The following is a 22,868-nucleotide window of genomic DNA, read 5'->3' as shown; positions in this document are numbered from 1 at the left end:
TATAAAGAGACTATACAGCTATGAAGACTTTGGAGGACCCCACTTTTTATTAAGACTAAATGCTTTACATACATCAGCATATATTCTTAATGATAAATGCACATATGGCAATGCAGCCAAACCACACAAAGCTGTGGAGTTACAAGGGGAGCCATCTGGCCCTTCCTTTCCCTGTGCCATCTCCTCTGTGCAGGACTGACACAGCTCCTGCAGAGCTACATCACCTCCTCCATGAGGCAGGTGAGGGAAAGGGACTGGGAGGATGGAGCAACAGGTAGTGCTGCAGCAGCAGTGGTCACCTGGGGCAAGAAAAAAGCAGTTATTCTTGGCTCAGGAAACTTCTTTCCTAGAACAGCAGGTGGACAAGTGCCTCTGTGATGCTTCTGTCTTTAGGGATGCCCCAGAGACAGTGGAGAAATCCACTTTCCATAGCAGTGCAAGAGCCACGACTGAGCCGAGCGCTGCAGGTACAGGAGGAGAGCACAAGTCATAGATGAGAAAATGACCCATACAGCCCAGAGCCAGATACTAATACCCTTACTCATAGTCAGTAGCATTCTGTTTCATGAGCCGTCCCTTGTGGCACTTCTAATTTGGTTCTCCGAGGAAGGTTTTATTAAGCCAGAGTATCAGAAGATGATCTTAGTGTTGAAGACTTAAATTAGGCAATCACTGAAAATCTGAGGACCATTAAGGGGGAAAGGGCCAGATCTTGTGTTTCTGTTTTCTTCCCTGAAATGTGGTTTAAGGCCTTTAGGGACAGTTCACGCATTTTTACTGATGGGTGTGTGAAGCCAGCTGAACTGAGTCCCTCCCGCCAGTGCAGCAGAGCTGAAAAAGCTGAAGAAGCAAAGAAGATTTTGGAAATGCCTGTTTAGTGAAAAGAACAGATATTAATAGGCACAATTAAAAGGCAAATATCTAAAGCAAATAAATTAAGCTCGTGTGCATCCCTAATGACAGTGATAAAGGCATTACTACTCAGTGCAAAACCAAATGGTCCTAGATTAAGTGCTGGGCACTCACATTTCAGATGATGCTAGTAATCTGAATTTCTCATTATAGAATTTATGCCAGACTAATGCTCTTGCCAAGGATGATTTAACTATTCACAGTGTCAAACTGACCTTGTAGCCAATAGAAAGAGAGCATTAATTGCAATTTCATTGTATTTCATGACAAATTAAAAACTTGGCAGTGTTTCATGTTATAAACTCAAATGATAATGAAAATCTCCTATATTGGCAGCTGTATTTAGAAGTACTAAATCCCAGCTAATATTAACTAAATGGGCAATTACTTCTTCCCTTGAAACCAAAGGTATTTCTCCGATGATAAGGTAGGACTTGCTTAAAGAAAGGATGCCATTATCTTCCTGGTGCTTTCTGCAGTTCTGCTTTCCCAGCATCCAATTACAATGTAAACATTTGCTTTTCTTATCAGTTCTGTGCTGAAGCAAACAAGGTCTTAAGAAGATTTTCAAAGTGACAGAATGATGTAAGAAGAAAAGAACAAGGAGGGCATAGTTGAAAGAGGAGGATAGGAAGATATAACTGTTACATTTTCTTTAATTTAATTACACAGTATACTAGAAAAAAAAAACCCAATAGTAATTCATTCAAAAGGATAATCAACTGCAATAGACATGGGTAAATATGTGCCTTAGACCCACAGGTGTTTACAAATTTTAAAACTTAAAAACATCCTTATTTACCCCCATATTAATGCATGTAAAATCTACATCTTTTATAATTGGCCTGAAAAAAATTATAACAAATTGTTTGGAGATGGTAAAAGAGAAGCCAGATATAATATCATTGAGTGTTAAATAAACACAGGGAATATGACTTCTTGTTTGCAGTTTCCCTTCTACAGGCTGCTAGACTGTGTGCTGTGATTTTTCTGAAAATCTTTGCAAAATTATATGGAAATCATTTGATATTTACAGCCTGTGATTAATGCTTTATTTGCTGATAAGGTTTGTTTGGCACCAAGTCTTCATCAGTGGATTTAGCTGACTTTGCTTACATAGAACTTAAATAACAAGGTATACCAACAATTACATTTAAGATTAATATCAAGTTGAATATGAATGCACAATCCTGTAATTAATGAAGAACATTGCATGCTCCTATTGAAGGACATGTCAATGGATTATGAAATTTATCTGATGATGATTCTGTACATTTACAATCCTACAAAAAATAGTGATTGCAACAGAAGAGAATATGATCAGAAAATCTGAGGGATAAAATTTGTGATGCTTGAAAAGCAAGAGAGGTTTTTGGTGACTTTTTATGTGGGTAACTCCACTGAAAATGGCAAAAGTATTTCAGAATGGTAAGAAAACTGTAGATGTTGTTAAAACAAAACTCTCTCGTGTCTCCACTATGTTCTGAATTCTGCTTTACAGGACTCACAGCAGAAAGAACAGTGACAATAACTCTATTATCTCTACAATGCACAGAATATGAAAGTGCTTTGCACGTAAATCATGACTGAGCCATAACTGAATGCACTGCGCATGTCCTTGACATAGTCTGCCCTGATTCTGTGCCAGTCAAGATGACACAAGTTTTTTCTGCAGGGTTGCCTACCCTTTGCAGAGAAGAAAGAGTTGTGTGAGTACAATGCAGTGTTTGAACTCCAGCTACTTGCTGCTGTCCAGAGAAATATCCTGCTTTCTGTCAGAGGCTCCTACACCCAGGACAGAGTACTAAGAGAACAGAAGAAAACCACTACAAATCTGTGCTGTGGGCACACATTACTAATGGATACACATCTTGGCCTTTGCCAGCCCCTGCTCCAGGCAGCAGCCTCTGCAGTCTGTGGGGTCGCACTGGTCCTGCTTCTGCCTGTAGGGAAAGGAGCCACACTGCAAGGAATGCATGGATTTGATGAGACGTTTACCCACCATGCACCATTTTTGATTAATTGTTGCTTTCTCCTCTACTCTGAATGTCACTTTAGTATGCCAAGAATGCCAAAGTTTTGGTGGTCAAATACAGCCAAGTGCATTCTTAGAAAAAGTGTGACTGAAGAGAAGGACAAAGTGTAACACATGATATGTGAAACAGAGCATGAGAGGTGAAGGACTGGAAGATCCCAGAGTGAGGAAGTAGCCCTTACTGGATGATCAATACTTCCTTATTCTGAGTTCAGTTTCATCTAAAATAACCTCAGACTATGTCAAAGTGTAGATATGACTTTTGTCAGTAGATTTTTCTTATTCTCCCTGCAGAGCACCTCATTTCATCGCTGTTTCCATCAGCATGTCTGTAGAAGTGACTGTGCTCAGAACAGCACCTTCATCCTTTGCTGGTGCCAGATTTTGCACCTGTAGAATTTCTATTATTTCCCTTCTAAACACACCAAATAGGGTGTTACAGACTTGGCAAAGATAATATCTGATGAAGGAGAACCTGCAGTAAGGGAATTGTATTCCACTCTAAGCTGAAGGAATCGTAGTGCAGTACATGGGTAGCTCAGTAAGAGGCACAACTCAGGCAAAAACCTGCTTCCAGAAGCTTTGTTCCCATCCTTTGCTGCTCCTCAGAGGCATTTTCTGCAGTAGGATGCTCATTTCTCTCCTCTTGTTTGCTCAGTCAGACTCAGCCATACTCTGTGGAAGTGTTTCAGTCTGCCTCATCCCTGGATTCACCTCTCTTTGCTGACTTGTACCTCTGGTACCATTATTTCTTTGGCAACACATCCTGAAACCAGAAAATGTCAGGGATCAAGTGGTGAATTATAGTAATATATCTGCCAATATTGCTACAAGGCAAATAGAGGCAGAGTAGAAATGTTAATTCCCACTTTTGTGAGTTCATCTGAGCTTAGGCTGACTGTTCTTCAATTACCCATTCACAAATGTCTCCATGTGACACTGCTATCTATTCGTTTTATTCTTTCTTGCCTGTTTGTTTTAATGGTGGAGGTAAAGAGGAGGCTGATTTATTTGAAGCAAATAAAATTGTATAGGAAAAGAGGTGGACAACTGGTGCAAGAGACTTCCTGAGATAGTACTCTTCAACCAATCCTAGCCATGTTTGCCCACTTTGTTTCACTCATAGTCTCCACTTTTCAGTAAGAGTGTGAAATATGTTCTCTTGTTGCTTTTCCTGCAAGAAAGACAGGGATGTACAGTAGTGTGGCAAGGGAAGGTCACCAAGATGACAAGAGGTCTGGAACACCTCATGTATGAGAAGAGGCTAGGAACAGCATTCATTCAGTCTTATCAGGAAAAAGGTGACAGAATATCTTTTTTTTTTTTGCTTTAGCTAAGGAGTGGAAGGGTACAGACAAGGTAAACATCAGCTCAGAGGAACACACTGACAACTTGGTCACAAGCTGCAACAAAAGGAATTCTGACCAGATAGCTGTAGATGTCATCTCTAGTTACAGTGATTCTCTATGCAATTAATGGATAAATAGGTACAACTAGATATTAAAATTATTTAATGTTGTGATAGTTAAACATTGTTGAAAGCCAGTTTGGCCACAATGAACTTGTGTGAGTTACACTTACACAATTATTTTCATTTTTTTTTTAATTGACACCACTGTAGATGCGGTCTATGAATCCAGTGGAGAGTAAGAAAAATAACAACTGTTTTTTATTAAGAGCAAGAGATTAAATCAATTCATTGGACCTGAAACTGTATGAGTAGGTGAGGCAACATTCCAGTTCATCTTAGTTCCAAAATACGCCTTCTCACACTGAAGCTCCACAGCAGGATATGAAATCACAAACATCACATCATCAGAACAAATGCTCATTGCAAGATTGTGAAGGCAGGACACCATAAATCAACAGCTCCTGAGAGCTGCTGGATTTGGACTTTTCTAAAGACAAATGAAATCTTTTATGGCCTGTCATTTTAAAATGAACCAAAAATAAAGAAAATAAAAATATGTCTGTGCAGGAACTGTAATTTAATAAGCAGAGCTGGCTAAAAAGCAAAAAAGTCTCCCCACAAATGCTCCTGCAAATGGGCCATGATTCAATAAAATACTTAATCATAAGCTTAGCTTTAAGTCTAATTCCACACTGGTTTTACAAAGAATTTAAACACTTTGTTAAACTTATCTAAGAATGTACCTGTTTTGCTGTTCTGGACATATTAGTTTGCATTTTTAATTAATCCATTTCAGACTCAGTCACATCTCTCCATGTTTGCTTGCAATGCACATGCACACAAGTGAATGTCTAACCTTTTGAGCTGACCAAAAAAGGTTTCCAAAGGTATACAGGTGGATCTTGGCATCAGCTGGCTTTTTAATATGTTAATAACTCTGGATATTCTTATGCAGCACACTGTGTGAATTAAAAGATGCAATGTCTCTCGGTAGCCTAATAGCAGCAGAGTTCAAATTTTAAGTAAAATTGATTAATATAGATAACAAAATGCATTTAGACAAAAAAGGTGTTGGAAAAACCTGGTGTGGGCTGTTGAGTATCCCACTGGAACATACAAAACAGAACCAAATATAAGCAGGTGTTCTGCTGTGAAATGATTCACTCAGCTCTTGCCATTAGTTGTTTTGGCCAAGATAACCGGTTACTTGGCATCACTGCATGTTGTATAGATTCTCAGAGGAAGGTGCCAAACCCTTCTTATTTTAGCATTGTTAGTGTTATAGCTGTTCTTTTGTTGTGCAGGGCTTTGTTGTTGGTTTCAAAACACTTGATGCTGGGTGTGGTATGCAGAAACCCTCACCCTGGGAAAGAGAGCTCTCCGCGTCCCTGCAGTTCCCAGCAGCGGTTGTTGTTTTTTCTCCCCTGGTTGCACGAGGACCGTTCTGCTGCCTGAGTGCTCACGACTGCTGTGCTCTGCATCAGGAGAGTATCCTGGACAGTCCAACTCCTGCCTGGCTCTGCTTCTTTGGTTGTTGTTGTTTGTGTTGCTTAGGGTACCAAGTAGTTTCGGCTACAGCTTCTTCCTTTCCTGCACTACTCTAAATTCTGCTACTAACCCCTGCTGTAATCTTGTACTTGTAAACTAAATGAATTGCTGCTAGACGAGACAAATGAGCCTGCTGGCGACATACAGGGCACTATCTCCCTAGAAACACCCTCTGTAAACTGAAACCAGCCAGCCAGCACAACAAAATCCTTGCATCCATTCTGACACGTAGACTCAGTTTTTTAGTGGAGATGCAAGCAAAGAAAAAGCTTCCCTGGGATAATGGATTTTGGATTAAATAGACCAATCTTCAGGGTGTCAGTTTTTCTCAGCTGGTAATGAATCCTCAAATCCCAAAGAGTTTATTTGAAAATGTACAGATGGAAAGGCAAACAGATGAGAACATATGCAAGTTTGCGTAGTTGTTTATTTCTAATTTACACAAACATTTTCATATGGGTAGGTGCTCCTGAAACTTAACATTGAATTTCAAATGCCCCGTTTAAACTTAAACATTCTGCGTCAAAAAATAAATCACAGGCGAGAAATTGGCACTGATTTCAATAGAATCGGTCAATTTATACCAGGTGAAGGTCAGGTTTTAAATTTCTTAGACTCTGCTGTTTCTTGTAACCACAACTCTGAGTAGATGGTAGAGTAGCGCAGATCCCCAGTAACTTAGGAATGATGGATGGTGTTTCTATGGGACATACTCTCTCCGAGCAATAAAACACAGAAAAGGAGTGTTCCACAAGTTTTTTAAAGAATCTGGAGGGCTTCTCTTCTCCCTGGTGTTGTACATATGGAGAAGGCATCAAATCAAATGTCTGTCATTCTTAATGGAAAAATTCTCGCTTACTTCAGTATTCAGCAGGTCACCTTTAAGACATCTGTGTAGTTTCACGACACTACTCCAAAAAATTAAGGAAAAATTGGTTCTCTTTTCTTTTTCCATTTGAAAGTGACAATAAAACATCTTTTTTTTTTCAATAAGCTCACATTAAGTGAGAGTTAGATAAATAAACTATGGCATTTCAAAGTACTCTGTACAAATTATAATCTAACTGACCCTTTGGGGTTTGGGCTATTTTAGCTCAAAGGATACCTACAGCAACACTACAGCAGCACTCTAGGATAAGTCCTAAGAAAGAAATTTTTTCCTGACCATAATCAGAGGGAAAATCTATAAGATAGAATGGCTAAATTTCAAGTACTCTCCTTTTATCCTTGCAAATTGTTTCATTATTTTTTATTTTTGCTTTTTCAAGTGTGCTCTCCATAGCTGAGAAGAAAGAACCACTAGAAAATCGTTAGCTTCACGTGCTTGAAGATAACATGCCTCACTCCAGTTTTACAAGATATTCATGACTGAAAACAGATAATGATTTCTGAATGCTCCTCTGTTCTCTGCAAGCTCAAAAACCCTACAGTTTTGTTTGCATATTCCTTCTTCTGGGACCACTTTCTCTCCATCAGTATATTATATTTTTCTGTAAAGCTCTGCTTTAGGATTTCTCAAGTTGATATTTCAGATAAAGATTAGGTGATCCTGCCTGAATGTAAAGAAAATGCCTACAAAACCAGTGCATTGTTTCTTCTTTTTTATGCGATCCTTTTTTATACATAAGCCTGTATAAAATGTGGTCACAAATTCTATGTGAATCTATGAGATAAATATGAATGCAGGGGAGCTCCCTGCTTTAGGAGAAAATATCCTTTTAAAATGAAATGGAAGTGCAACACACAGAAAGTAATATATGTTCTTTCCTTCCATGAATTTCAACATTTTTTGGCTTTTAGATAAATGAATGCTTATACAAAAATTATAAAAAAATTCAAAATAGTGAAATAATTTCATTTCTAAGAAAAGTTTTCAGATGCTGTCCAGGACTTGAGTTCTGAGTAGACAAAAGTAGTGTGTTTTGGTTTTGCCTGATGTGACGTCTTTGAGACCAGCTGCCAAATAGCACAAATGAAAGTAGGCCTACTGTTCCTCAAAGCCAATATAATCTTACAGAGCAGAAGGGGCAGGGAAATCCGTTAGAAGAAAATAATACAGGACAGCTAGAAGAGGAAGAAAAAGAGAGACACTTCAAGGAGATTGACTTTTGTTGTTCTTATAAAGTCATTTGACCATTTGACAACATGCACTGAGGCACAATATATAGTCGTACCATGCCTTTTAGCTGTATTTGTTATAGATACAGTATAAGTCATGTCCTTTGTGTCATTATCATTGGACTAGATGAGCTGGAAGAAGAACACTGCAGACTTTGAGTTAGTGAGGTAACAGCCCTTGCAAAATATTCAAAACTACTTCTTCCCATTGTGCCTAAGTGTAGTCCATTCTTGGGCAATAATATTTTGGCAAAATTAATTTCTTCCTATGCCACTCATTATTCAAAGAGATTTATATGATATCGGGCTTACAAAAATTATTTTCTTAAAGAGTAAAATAAAAAGCTCTGAGATGTGGAAGACAGGATCATAGGATAATTCAGGTTGGAGGGACATTATTTAGTTCTGCCACCTGTAGGCAGCAGGGTTATTGATTAAGTACAGCTGGATTATTTATGGCTTTATTCAATCAGATCTTCAAACCCTACAGAGATGGGGGCTGCACAATCTTTCTGGGCATCTTGTTTCACTGCCCAACTGTTCTCATAGTGAAAAGATATTCTCAATAAGCAGGCTGAACACTGTTTCAACACACGTGTGTTGACTCACCTTCCCATCATGAGAAGGTGCCAGAAGCACCACAGTCTCTTCCTGCACCCTCCCCATAGGTAATGGGCACTGCTGTCAAGTTCTCCAAAAATGACTCTCCTTCAAGCTAAGCCAAGCTCCCTAGGGATGAACTAAACTGGAAGGTTAAACTGCAGATAGGCAAGAGGCACCCTTGGTGCCTCACATATCTCATTAGACATAACTCCAGATTTAGACAGGCAGCAGAGCTACAAGTGGGAAAAAACAGGTTGGGTGACTGGGAAAACCCTGCTTTGCTAACCACATTTGAGATGTGACCACAAGGAAATGCAACTTCAGCAGGTGACTCTGGCCTGTAATGATAATCCCTCCCCAGAATCTGCCTCTCCCCACCCTTCCACTCCACCGAGCAGCCCTCACTTCTTTCCTCTTCTAGTTCAAGCTCAGACTGGCAGTTCTCAGGCTTCAGGTCTGCAGAGATGAGTGTGGTCTGCAGCTTGTCTTGCAGAGACACCCTTTGGGTTACTCCCGAAGCACTGCAGAGTCACCAAACTTAAGCAGCTATTTCGCTGCCAGCTATGAGAGCAGCACCAGTGCTCAGGACAAAAAATACCATGTGCCTTGCCTCAGGAAAACCCCACAGGAACTGGGTTTGAGGAAAGAGTCTTCAAAATAGCTCCCTGTTTTCCCAGTCTGCCTGTGCCAAGCATCCTTTCACCAGGAAGAGGAGACAGGTACAAATAATTATCTTCCGCATAGATTTACCACAGATGGAGGTGTAGACATAGACATACACAGAGACAGATCAATATATGGATATCTAGATGGATATACAGATAAGTAGATAAATCAATGTAGATTAGATGTAGATACAGAAAGGGAAGGAGAAAAGTTAAGACAAAGCTTTGCATGAGCTACAGCTTTTTCAGCCCTCAGACAGAACCATCTGAGAATCAGACAGCACTTGGGAGGGATAACAACATGAATCAGCCCAAGATGTTATTAGAGTGTTATTGTGGCTGCAATTGTTATAACATAATCTGAAGAGATTTCTTCAACCAGCAAGATGTAGAGAAAGGGTATTTTTGTTCAGAAACTTTCTAGATAACTGAGGTTCAGCTTTACACCTTGCTGAGCTAACTATTCTTACTCCTAACAGGAGAGTAACAGGATACATCTGGTTTGCTCATTACTGTGCAAAGGGGAACTGTGTTATTGTACCAGACAGTAACCTGAGGCTATCTGCAATCATAATTTCCATTTTTCTCTTGCTTTAATGAATGCTTCTCCATTACTGCTTCTACTATAGTAAGAGCATTAGCTTTCCTCACCACTGAATTATATCAGTTGTGGTTGCATTAGGAAACTGGCTTAGAACTTTCAGAAAAGCTGGGTGAAAGTATTTTAGTAGAAATTATTTCTAATGGAAAATACAAGTTTTTGTTTAGGGCTTTTAAAAATTTTTTAAAGGAAATATGCAATATCACCAATGTCTGTTTATGAGAAATCTAAGGATGTATAATTTTGAACATCATAGAGTGGCCTGGGTTGGAAGACACCTCAAAGATCATCTAGTTCCAACCCCTCTGCCATGGGCAAGGACACCTTTCACTAGACCAGGTTGTTCAGAGCCTCATCCAAACTAGCCTTGAACACTTCCAAGGAACATCATATGAAAAGTTTTCATTTAGATAAAGAACAATACTTTGATATTGCTTAAAATTGTATTAGAATTTTAATTTTAATATTAAAGTTTTACAGTGACTTATTCTTTAGTGAATTATATATACTATTACTTACAATACCTGAGCTATTAAAATATAATATACTATACTATAGTACTTCAACATGGTTAATTTAAAGTTTATTAACAAGAGAATTAATGTCACGTGAAGCTGATGCTATCAAAATGAAACACTTCACTGAATTTGAAGCAAACTTTTGTTCATGAGGAAACACAAATATTTTCATTTTTACTTCTGATTCAAATGAAAACCAGTTTTGAAATACTGCATTTTCCACTGGAGATAGGAATTCTGTTTCTCTGACCAGTTTTTGTCGTCAAATAAATTTGTCCTTTGAGAATCATTGTTACAGATGTTCACACCTAAATACATCTATGGATACAGGAAAGAGATACTGTGATTCAATATATTACTAACAGGTATAGAAATTCTGATTTCCACAGCTGCAATTCTGCTTTCCTGTTGATTCACCACAGACCTCTCTATAAACTTATTAATTGTTCTGTTTCATTTCTCCCAAATCCAGCTGGGACAATACATCATACTTTAACTCACTGTCTGTTGTGAAGTTTAAAAAGGTTTTTTTTTTTGCAGTGCCCTTTCAAGGAATGAAATACTAAAGCCTGGAAAAGATTGCTATAATCATTCAATTCGGTCTCCTGCAAAGCACTGAGCTAAGTTGAACTAAAATACATGGGATTTTAAAAATCTGTATTAAAGACATAGGAAATCACAGCCCTTACTAAGTTGTTGTGATAAGTATTATATTTATTGTAAACAGAAGCTGATGTCTGGAGGAAATTACCTCTGTACTGGCACTTGCAGTTTCCATGTCCTGGTCCTCTAATGCAACACATTTAGAGAATAGAAAGCAATTGGAATGGAAAGAGCTCTGGAAAGAAATAGAAAACCATGCAATTGTTACTTTTAGTCTGATATCTTCTCTTGTCTAATATCAGATATGTTACATTAATATGCAAGAGAAGAGCGATTATTAAAAAGCATGTAATAGCACAGTTTTTTCCCTAATGCCCTTCACTTAGAATCTGGCTTACACAATGAGGCAGATGGGTTTATATCCCTTGCAAATATTTTAATGTAACAGTATCCAAAGTGACAGTGAATATTTTTATTATCCATATAAATGAACCATCACGTCCTAAATCCTGTTAAGCTTTTGGCCTCAATAATACCCTGTGGTCATGTGCTACAGAAGTTAAGTATAAGCTATGTGAAAAAATGTTTTCTTTTGTTTGTTTCAATTATGCTATCTTTCAACTCCATCAAATATCTCTGGAGCTTTTAAAATACAAAAAGGGAGATGGGTATTTTCACCCCTTTTATTCAATAGAGCTTTCAGTCCCTCTTCTGTGCTCACTATTCCATAAAGAAGTTTGGGGGGAAAAAAACGCTTCTGAACCCTAAATTTTTCTAGAAAGAAACTCAAGCAGCAGATTTCCAAACTTTGGAGAGGTCTCATATATTTCCAGCCCCCTCCACTTCTGGTTTCCATTTAGAAGAAGAATTGTTGAAATACCATGAGGACGGCTGTTTTCACTGCCATGAGAGGAAGCAGGAGTGTTGGAAATGTCACGAGAAAGTCTGTTCTTACAAGATTTCCATCCCAACAGAGTCTCAAGAAGTTCCTTTGTGTAGTTTAGATGTGGTTCAGATAAACATCTAAACTTCTGAATACTTGCACAAGCTGAATCTGAAATGTGAAACTTCTCAGGTTTGTCTGTCACAGACACTGAAATGGCATAAAATTTCAACAAAACATAGCAATGCACCAATTGGCATGGAAGCATTGCTCCTCCTGCCCTCTAATCCTGCATCTGTTCTTCCTTTATACAGTTTTTTACCAGAAATAAGTCCAAAGAGACCCACTGGTGCTATACTCAGAGGCAGGCTCTCTTTCACGATAAGTGCCCTGAGTGATCGCATGTGGGAAACCAGATTTCCTCAGGCAGCTCCTCCATTTCCATATCTCTGCCTGCTCTGCCCTTCCTGAACCCACCAAATTGCTGTTCACAGGGGCATATGCAGGAACCCTTTGCTTGAATCTCTCTTGTCCTGACAAACACAAGAAGGGTGGGAGGGGAAAGAAGTGAGGAATGAGTGTGCTTGCTGACTACAACAGCCAGCAAGAGAAGTGCAATCACTCGGTCTTTCTCAGCAGGAAGGTGCTAAAATTTTTCATTCTTTGGCCAGGTCCTGCAGCTGTACAGACACACACTGATCCTTCTCTGGGTCCCAGGAGGTGGTAATGTGTTAGTTATACAGAATTTCCAGAGCACTATGCATACCCCCACTTCTCCTTTCCCTAGTGCTTCGGTGCCAGTGGTGGGCTACCAGCCCCAGAAGAAAATGTCCATTTAGGACACACCCAACAGAAAGTGATGCAGTAGCTCTTAAGAAACACTTTTGCTTTCCTGTTTATTGAGTGGATATTTTGTCCTGGACCACCCCTGATGTGGAAGCTGCAGTTAAAGGAATAATGGGGGAGTACAGGAATGAAATTATTTCATTGCTATCAAACAAAGAATTAAACTATGTGAATCTCTTCAGCTGGGAACATTCTCAAGCCAAAATGCAGTGTTAAAATTCAAGAACAGCTGCTGTGAAGGCAAGGGAAGGCACACTGAGTTCTCACTCTGTGCAAAAGGAAGCCCAAGGAGCATTTCTCTCTCTTCTCTCTGCTCTCAGAGCTGCTTTAATCCAAGTTAAGGATGCTAGGGTAAAGCTTCATCATCAGGGGCCATTAATACACTGGCAAATCTCCAATTTTTCCACTGGCTTGACTGGGTCCGCAGTAGAATTTATGTATCTGGATGGAAGAATCTATGTTTGAAGGGTCCTGTGGTTTCTTCATGTGTCCTGACATTTGTATTTCCCATAGAACTATGACTAGACATCTGACTTTGAGCATACATCTCCTTGGGATTCAGACTCCTATAATGATGGACAAGCAAGTTTATATAAAAAGAGGTATCAGCACAGGCCTCAGCATAAAACTTGTGTCTGAGGTTTAAAAATTTCTTAAATTATTTTCATTTTTGCATTGTTTGCCTGGGGGTGTCTTCTGCTGTTCTTCATCCCAGCTTGGAAAAAAAAATAGATATACTGATTTACCATGAGAAAGACTGTTCTTTTGCCATTTCTAGCACAGATAGAGTTAGGAAGTACAGAGATCTCACAGGGGAAGGACTTCTCAAGAACTTCTAAATTACTTATGATTCACTTTAGTATCCAGTTTTTCCTGGACTCCATTAAAGTCAGTTGAACTGCAGCAGAAGCAGAATAATTTTTTAAACCTTTTTCAATTGATCAGGGCTTCTGTGTGCTTCTCACTCATAATGTATTTCTGATCTCAGAAAAAGAGGCTCTTTTGGTCATTACTTGGATGACACTAGGCATGGTAAGTCACACCTGCACAGAGTTAAATGCTGGATTAATGTGTGTTTGACATGTTAAGACAATCCCACACATCCATGTTATGGCCCAGAGACATCCCTGGAGAGCTAAAATGTGGTTGGAGACATGAAGGGTAAGGATATCCTTACTGATTTTTTGTCTTTTTCTGCCTATCTAGCAGTAGGGAGAGAAAGTAACATAAGCAAATATTTCAAACCAGGGTACTTAATTGTTTTTATATGAAGAAGTCACACTTTTGCAGAGGCTGTACATTTCAATTCTTATGAGAAGGTAGCATTTCAAGTGGCTTTGTTTCTTCAGACTTAAAAACAGTCTGAACTGTAGCAATGCATCCTATTGGACTAGTAAGCTCAAGTTCATTTTTTTTGTTTTGTTTCATTGCATGAGAAGAATCAAGATGATGCAGTCCACACGGAATGCAAACCATGGCACTGAATTCCAAATTATATGGAAATATGCCTTTCATCTTAATTACAGACTGGACAGGGGAATGTACTATATTCTCTCTTAAATGTGAGACCAAGGAAACTTTCCCAGGGTGTTTTGCTTTTACATTTCTGACTCTTATTTGGTTGAAAACTTATCAACCCATGTGATCCTGAGCTGTCTGACTTTCCATGATAAGACTGAAAGTATGTAGGAAATGTTTTCCCAGCACTGCCAGAAAAGGTCTAAAGGACTGGGATATTGAAGTCACAAATTACTGTTTCTTCATAACCCTTTAAAATACTGTCCTTTGGCTGAAATGGTAACTTCATTTTCAGATAGCCAGGTAATTTTGGAAAATCTTTCCCCATTCTAACTGAAGATTTAATATCTCCAGTCTGGGTGTTTCTTTCTTCAGACTCTAGATATTTTGCTAATTTTATCCTGGGTTGTTTTGTTTTGTAGTAAAGCAAAGCAGGGGCTTTTAGCTTTTGAAAAAGTGCCAAATCCCACTCAAAAGGAATATAAATGTAGTACTGAAATCAGCTGCCCTGCAATCAGGTGCCCAAGGGATTAGGGATCATCACTATTTTATCTAGGAGGACTTCTGCTTTGACCCACTGTCATTCCCTTTACAAACACATCCTGATAAGATCTAATTTAAACTGTTACAAGAAAAGGTGGGAACCCTCAAAAATATTCCACTGGCAAACAAAAAACATTTAACTAATGCTATTGCTTTCAGAGTACTTAAAGGGACTGATATAATTTCAAATACATTTGCACATTGGAAGTGAAGTGTGCATCGATTGCCTTTATGTACCAATTTCCAGAATCATTAATTCCTAACGGCTCAGACAAAGTGGATTCCCAGTGAGACCCCTGAGCAGCATTTTCTCAGGAGTTATTCACAGTTGCTTTCACTCATTTTATCTGCTTTTAAGCCCTTTTGAAAATTGTGCCCTCTCCATTTTTAATTTTTAGAAAGGAAGAACCTGTGTTCAGCCTGCTCCATATTCACACTTGTACTTTGTCATGGCTATAAACCATTCAGAACTAATGCACAGAGACCTTCAGTTTATCCCTGGGGTCAAAAGCTGTTGGAAAGGAGGAAATGTTAAGGGAACTAACATGTGTAAACAATTTGGCAGAGGTGTCCTAAAAATAAACCTTTGGAGTGGAATATAATTCTAGCATTAGGAGCGGACAGAATGCAGGGAACAGTGAAACTGAAGTCAAGAGTCTTTGGATCATTTGAGATGATCTGAGCCAGCAGGTGGTAAATGTAGTTCAATATTAGCACACATCAAGTAATTTGTCTGCAAGCAAGAAACTGATGCAAGAACTATTGTGTGTGTTGAATTAAATAGTCATCCAGCACCATTCTCTGGAAAAAGACCTGGGAGTTATTGTGGAAAAATAGAAAAATAATTGAAGCCAGCAGCCAGCTGCACAGCTGTGCTAAAAAGAAGATGAAAAAAAAGAAAAAAAAAAAAAAAAAAGGTGAAAAATGCAAGCAAAATGCCAGTTTGTAGTAGCCAAAGGATAGAAGGGCAAAGACAGGCAATGTGTTTTCTGTGTTAGCTATTTGCAAGAGCCTCTCCACAGTGCCAGTGATTGTACTGTGGGAAAGATATCACAGCCAAGGAAAGGGGGGAATGATCACAGCATCTCAGGAGAAAGCAAGGAAGAGTTACGACTAGACAGTCTTAGAGAAAGGAGCTACTGAGTGGCTTAATCATCGTTATGTGTGTAAGAAAGGGAGTGACTGCATACTCAGAAACATAAAATACCCTCCTGTAAAGAGCTCCAAAACTACACACATAAATTTAAAATTACAATGCAAGAGTTAAATAATTAAACCAGCCATAGCCATAGGAGAAAAGAAACTTCACATTTCAAAGATGAGGTCTGAAATCAATGGGATAAGACAGAGTTACACCAGCTGAAGAAAGAGGTTATCCAATCAGCTGCAGAGAAAGAGCATAAATCAATGATGAAAGGAGCTTATGTTTCATATTAATCACTCACAAAAGCTCTGAGGAAGAAAACAACTGACTCACCTCCATCAGCATGGTGGGTGGAAAGCTGCTGGCTGTCTGCCTGCCTGTTGCCCTCAGATAATGCCTCTGGTGACACTTCCTGCTTGGCTTACAAAAGGGAATCCTCCTGAGATTTTTTGAGTTGCTTGCAAACCAGCACTACTCCCTTGGAGATTAATTTCCCTGAGATATTCTTGTTACCATGTGTCTTACCACCATCCTGTTCAACTTCTCCCTCTAAAAAATGTGCTTTCCTTGAGGTGACTGTGCTGCAGAGACCCAGTACTAATTTGGGATGCTTCTGAGGGAAGCATCTCCTGTCTTTTGCATGAAACCATCAGCTGAGTCAATATTTGACGCTGTTCCCTCTAAAGCACAAACTCACTGCAGTGCTCTTACTTGCAAAATATGTGGAGTTGCCCTGTGAGGTAGAACAGGAACTCCATGGAGCAACACTGCCTGAACAAGTGACATTTTCAACCTTTTATATATAATCTCATTTTCATATTGTTTCAAGTCATCACCTGAGCTGAATATGCAGGTCCTTCATGCTCACAGTTCAAGGAAATGGAGCAGACCTATTACAGAAAATTAATGAGTCTGAAACCAAGCAATAATAATAATAAAAATCCATGTTATTAAAAGCAAAGCCATAGGAAATGGGAAGGAAGTAATTAGAAAGTGTTTTAATATTTTACCTTAAATATTAGGATTATATTAACAGGCTTGGGGGTTTCTGATTGAAAGCAAGACCTGCTAGGAGAGTAAAAGCTCTGAGCTGTGTGATTGCAAATCATGTGGGAAGACGTTCCTCAGCTCAGCAATGAATAGTGGTTGGTGATGCAATCAGTGAGCGTGGCTGGAATTTCTAGGTGTAATAACGCATCGTGAACCCACAGGGTCTGCCCATCTGTGGAAAGGAAGGAAAACATATTGTTGATTCAGGGATGTGGTTAGCACTTAAGGTAAAGAATGACCCACGGTGATTTATAGCTTCAAATTCCTTTTCACACTTGTGTGAGAACCTGAACCAAACAAAATACAGACGTTTAATATTGTACAGGATATAGAGTTTTTCAGGGAGTGCTGGCATATTGGGTATCAGAGTCACATCCTAAGTGTATGACGCTACAACATAAATATTTAACGTAAAATAACAGCCTCTGTAGAGGGGAGGTGGGATAGCAATGAGGGAACAAAACATGGCTGCAAGTTAAAAACAGATCAACAAACTTTCTTCACAAAACTAAGAAGTCACTTGTACTCTGAATCAGGAGGACACTTGCGCACAGGTGTGATCTTACCTTCACATAGTTAAAACCACATAGTTAGATGTTATGTTAGAAGAAAAACACCAAATTATTTCACTAAATCTGGTTGAAGTACACAACTCCTGAGCTGACATAAGCAAGTGACAATTGGTAGACAGGTAAACCAGCTGTGTCAGGGCTGGTTGAATTTTCTATCACTGGGTTTCACTGAGTTGAAAGAAACTTGCAGAACTTCTTGTAAACAGAGATTATGAAAACTTTAGAGTTGTCAAAAATGTAAAACAGGTAAAACAAAAAAAACAAAAAAACAAAAAAAAAAAAAAAAAAAAAAAAAAACCAAACAAAAAAACAAAACAGCCAAGCCATTTAAAAATCACACATTTGAGCGTAACTTCTCTAAAATCAGTTTTTAAAATCTAGAAGTAATTTGAAGGCTGTTTTTTGTGAACTCAGAAGCAAAAGGGGAAGTGATGGTTCTAAGACTGAAAATTATTTTTATAGAGTACTAAGGAAAACTTTAAGTATTTCAGAATCAGAAGCTCACTTCACTTGTTTGATTTTACATGTTTTTCAATTATGCAACTTCCAAATATATAATTTTATTGCCGATGTTCATATGTCTAGATTCTAAATATTCTCTTAAACATATGGGCCATTGCCAATTATTTATTTTGCTGTACTTCCCATATAAAATAAATTTGTGTGTGTGCCCTATATTAGATACAATATCTGGGATGTTTGCCTTTTACTTCCCTGAAACAAACATAAGAGAAGCAGGTATATTAAAAAGAGAAAGAGAAATATTTTTTATCTGCCTCCTCCTTACAGTCCCCAAAGTAAAATTCTGCCCAAACTGCATTACTCTAAATATCTTTCCCCTCAAAGAGATGATTAAAGTATAAAACAATGAAAGGACAAATATTCATCACATTGTAGATGTGTTGCTGAAAGCCATGCAGATACTTCAGTGGCAACTAACAAAGTAAAATGAATACAGACAAGAACAGAACACTCTCTGCTTAACTCAGGCTTGGTTCCACCCAGTGCCATTACAATAAATAACCAGCTTGGGCTTCTTTCACATCTATTGTCATGGGTTTGAGACTTTGCTGGAGTACCTTGAGGGAACGACAAGAATTTTGTTCTGCTTTCACTTTCAGAAAACTTGTCCAACTCAGAGTTGAACAGTGCCTAGCATTTATTTCCCCAGAGTAGACATAAAAGAGGATTCCCTTTTCAAGTATAATCCATTCTGTAAATCCCTCAAGAGCCATTTGACTCAGCCAACATTATCCTCTAGCCTTCCATGGCTCAGAGTGCTGGCAGAGGCTCCACAGCCAGGCTGGGGCTGAGCTTTCTCGAGTGATCACTGTTGTCATTTATTAATCCTGTGGCGGCTGTTCCTTTGAGACCCAGGCATGGGGGAAAACCCCTCTGTACAGAAATTTAAAAAAAAAAAAAAATCCGCTTGCCACAAAGCCCTTACAAAGCAGCAGCTGCCTCCTCAGTAAAGCATCCTTGTTGGAGACAGCTTGGATTAGCCCATATATTCCCACACCTCTGTGTCTGGGTCAGTAGCACCATTCACTCTCCATGGAAAGTTTTGCTTTGCTCTGAGCCAAGAGTTAGTCCTGCCAAAAGAGGTATGATAAACGTCTGTTGCCTCCAAGCAAAATATGGAAAATAGCTTCTTTTCTCCGACTGCTTGTTTGTTTGTTTCTTTTCTCATGGTGAAAGTCTCTCTCTATTCTGCTGGGGACATTACAGGCTAGTCTGAAATTACAGCTTAAACTGTTTCTGAGATACTCTCCCAGTCCAGCTTGGACCAATGCTTTTGATGCAGTCATGTCTAACCTTTCAGAATAAAGCCCGGCAAATCACCAGAGCCTTTCCATCAGTTTTCTCCTGGCTCCAGCTGAACTGGTTGTTCACATCACTGAGAGGAAGAAGCAGAATCAAAATGGGATGGGGGAGCCCTGTTGCTGGTAGCCCTGTCCCCTGTCCTTTGCTGCCCCAGTCCCCAGGGCATGGCACCCCTGGGCAGCTGACACCAGCTCATTGAACCCCTCCTGGGAACAGGGGGCCCTGACACGAGTGTTCTTCTCCATATTCCTCCACTTCTGATCCTGCAATTCCCCACAGTCCTTGTCTTTTGTTGTGCTCCACAGTCTGCTGTTTATCTCCACATGTTTGTTTTTCCTCTGTCTCCTTCTCTTCCTGGGAGGGCCAAAAGGTCTTGCTAGGGTTGAACTAGTGCCTGTTCCTAAATGAATTACAAAAGGAATAACTGTTTTTTCAGTTTCTGACTTTTTTTTTTTGTCAGACTTTGTTGCTATCAGTCAAGCAAATGGTGTCTGAAAAAGGAGAAATAATTTCTTCCTTATTCCTTCTCTCACTTGTGTGGAAGCAGAAAGGGCTTACGCTTTTATGCAGGTGATGGGGAGATGAGAGGAGACATTTCTACAGCTTTATCTAAATTCCTGGTTTTGGAATTTAAAGATTTCAGAAATATTTTAAACCAATAAGCTCATAGTCTGAAATTCATCTGAGGAAAAGCCCTAAATTATTAATGCCACCCTTTCCTGCTCCCTTCCCACCCCAGGAAAATGCACACCCTCGACCTCCAAGAAAACAACTGAAGTGAATAACTGCTGCAACAGGAAGAGGGGTATAAAATATGATTTAATGAGAACTTTGATCATTTCAATATATATCTGACCTGGGCAGAGAGGCATTGTCTTGGCGGTGGAAATTTACAGGTCACCAGCTAAGAAAGAGTAAAACACAGATGGGACTTTTTCAGTGCAGTAACAAATGGACATTTGGTATTCTTCAAACAAGTGCATATTTGTGCCAAAGAGCTGCCACTGAAAGATGCACCAGGGCTAATCACATCTGTTGTTTCAGTAATTGTCCCATTCTAGAGAAATGAGATTTCCTCTGCTTAGCCTGAATCAACTCTACTGTTCTTTTATAAAATGGGTGCTTATGTGGGCTTATCTGAAACTCAGTGTGGGAATATCCCCAGTACTTCAAGGGCAGAATAAAGCAGGACCGTAGATTTATATATGTAGAATTATGCTGCTGCTTGCCACAGTATTGTGACAGTACTTGCCAGATGCCACAACAGATGTTCACCATAAATTTAGCACTGAAGAAATGGATTTCATCACTCAAAAAATTATCATTCTGCTGTTTTGTGAAAGGTTTGCAAGAAATTGCTTTCTTTTTAAATCCACATATTTTCCTGCCTATTCTTAACTCACTATTCCTCCAGCATCTTCTCCCATATGTTTTATAGTAACTCCACTGTATTGTCATTATGTTATTGTGTCTCCCCTTTTGCTCACCCCACACTTTTTAAAAAAAGCAGAGTCCATTTAAACCTGAAGAATTTGGCCAGTTTAAAGCAAGAATAACCTGAACAATGTTCTCAGCAGAAGTTTCCTAGCAGATGGTGTTACAATACTTTTGTGTCAAAAATTGAACGTTTTGTAGAAACTGAAGCTACAGTATTTTTGTTCTTTGTTGGTGTTTATTTGCAGAATCGTTAATGATCATTATAAAAATATCTCAGCCAGGATCAGAGCACTGTGCTACAGATTGGCTAATAATACCTGTTGTCAAAAATTAAGACCAGCTTCTGTACAGAAACATGGAAATACTATTATTCCCTCTTTAAATATGGAAAATTGCAACACTGGGACAGCTGATCCACTTAAGAGAAAGTTTACTTTTCCTAGGCATTGAGAAGGGACCATCAACATAAAGGAAACCTGAGGCAAAACCAGAATTGAATCCAGTTTACCTGAGCTCCAAGAACTTTAAGGAACTTCCAAAGGATCTTCTATGCATGGGTACTACTCAGTGAGAAACTAAATTAGAATTGCTAGCATCTAAGGTTAATTACTGAGACATTAAATGCAGATGTAATAAGAAAATTAGACAGTTCTCTACCACTGGATAATAAAATTAGACTTTTTAGGTTTAAAGTTACTGGGCTAGAAGTGAGAGGGTAATGGTGTACAGGACTTTGAAAATGAAGATGGTCAACACAATGCAGACAGAGCTGTCCAGAGTAAAGTTGTATCTATTGTTGCTGCAGAAAATTGAGTTTGGTTTTGTTACAGGTAGATGAAAAGGTTCATGACAGTCAGTAAATATTTAGGCAACAAGCAAAATATTAAGGAGCATTTCTACATGTATGAAGATGCCAATATCACAAAGCAAGTGATGTGTTTGACAAACTTTCAGGACCTGACAAAATCAATACTTTGTGAGAACCTAATTCACAATTAATAATCATATAAATCATTCTTCTTTCAAGTAGGGTGTCAGTGGGTACTTTTTCTTGACCGATGCTAATTTCATCGATGGGCATCTGAAAAGCCCTGCAGGGCTCTTGTCTGATTGTCACCCTGGGAAAATACACCTCTTCCCTTGTACTTCTACTGATGCCAGCGATAGCAAAGGAATTGTGCTTTGCTTCCTTAAACATGTCTAATGTGCTTTTTTTAGACTGATCACCAGAATCTCCTTAAATGCAGTTGAGCTCATTCAAGGGAGGCCTTGAGTTCCTAGGCTTTGATGTCAGCATGCAGGCACTGAGGACTCTGCTGGCCCATGAGTCATTTTCATGCTGTACTCTCTCACAGCACAGTCATGCCTGCCACTGAGCTGGAGGAATGGTCTCCACTGTTATCAGACTTCTCCAAGAATGTGGATGCAGTAATTGCTCCACTCTTTAAGCCTCTTGTGGTTTCTGCAAATGGCATTCTTTCAAACTGCAGCCAGAACAAATTAACCGAGAGACACAGAGCTCACAATTAAAATAAATACATAAAAAAAAAAATCATAATTTTCTCCAGTGGCAGAAGACATTTAGAAGACACCGAAAACATTCAGGCGCTGGAAGTGAAATGTATGTTTTAGTAAGAAAATCACTGAGGATGCCCAAGTGCTGTGGGTGCTCAGATGGGGAGGTGGAGGCACAATCAGGGCTGGTCCTGGATCACAGGGTAACCAAGGGGAAGGAGCGGGCAGGACCAGTGGAACTGCCTTTTCGCCTGTGCTCTGTGAGCAGGGCACAGCTGCATTCCCCATACACCCTATAAGTCATCGACAGGGACTGGGCACAGCCCCATCTCCTTCAGAGAAAGCAAATGCTTAGCTCAGTGCTTTCATGGGCAGCTGAGGAAAAACCTATAGCTCTTTGGCTGTGAAAGACAGAGTGTGAGCCTTTCACCCACAGATGTGTTTTCTCTGGCCCTCCTGTGCCACCCTCTGCAGTACAGGTCTGCAAAGTTCTTTTTTCTTCAGTGAATTCCAGCATCTCTT

Source organism: Vidua macroura, chromosome 3, assembly GCF_024509145.1.
Source record: "Vidua macroura isolate BioBank_ID:100142 chromosome 3, ASM2450914v1, whole genome shotgun sequence".
Lineage (NCBI taxonomy): Eukaryota > Metazoa > Chordata > Aves > Passeriformes > Viduidae > Vidua > Vidua macroura.
Note: the sequence above shows the minus strand (reverse complement) of the source record.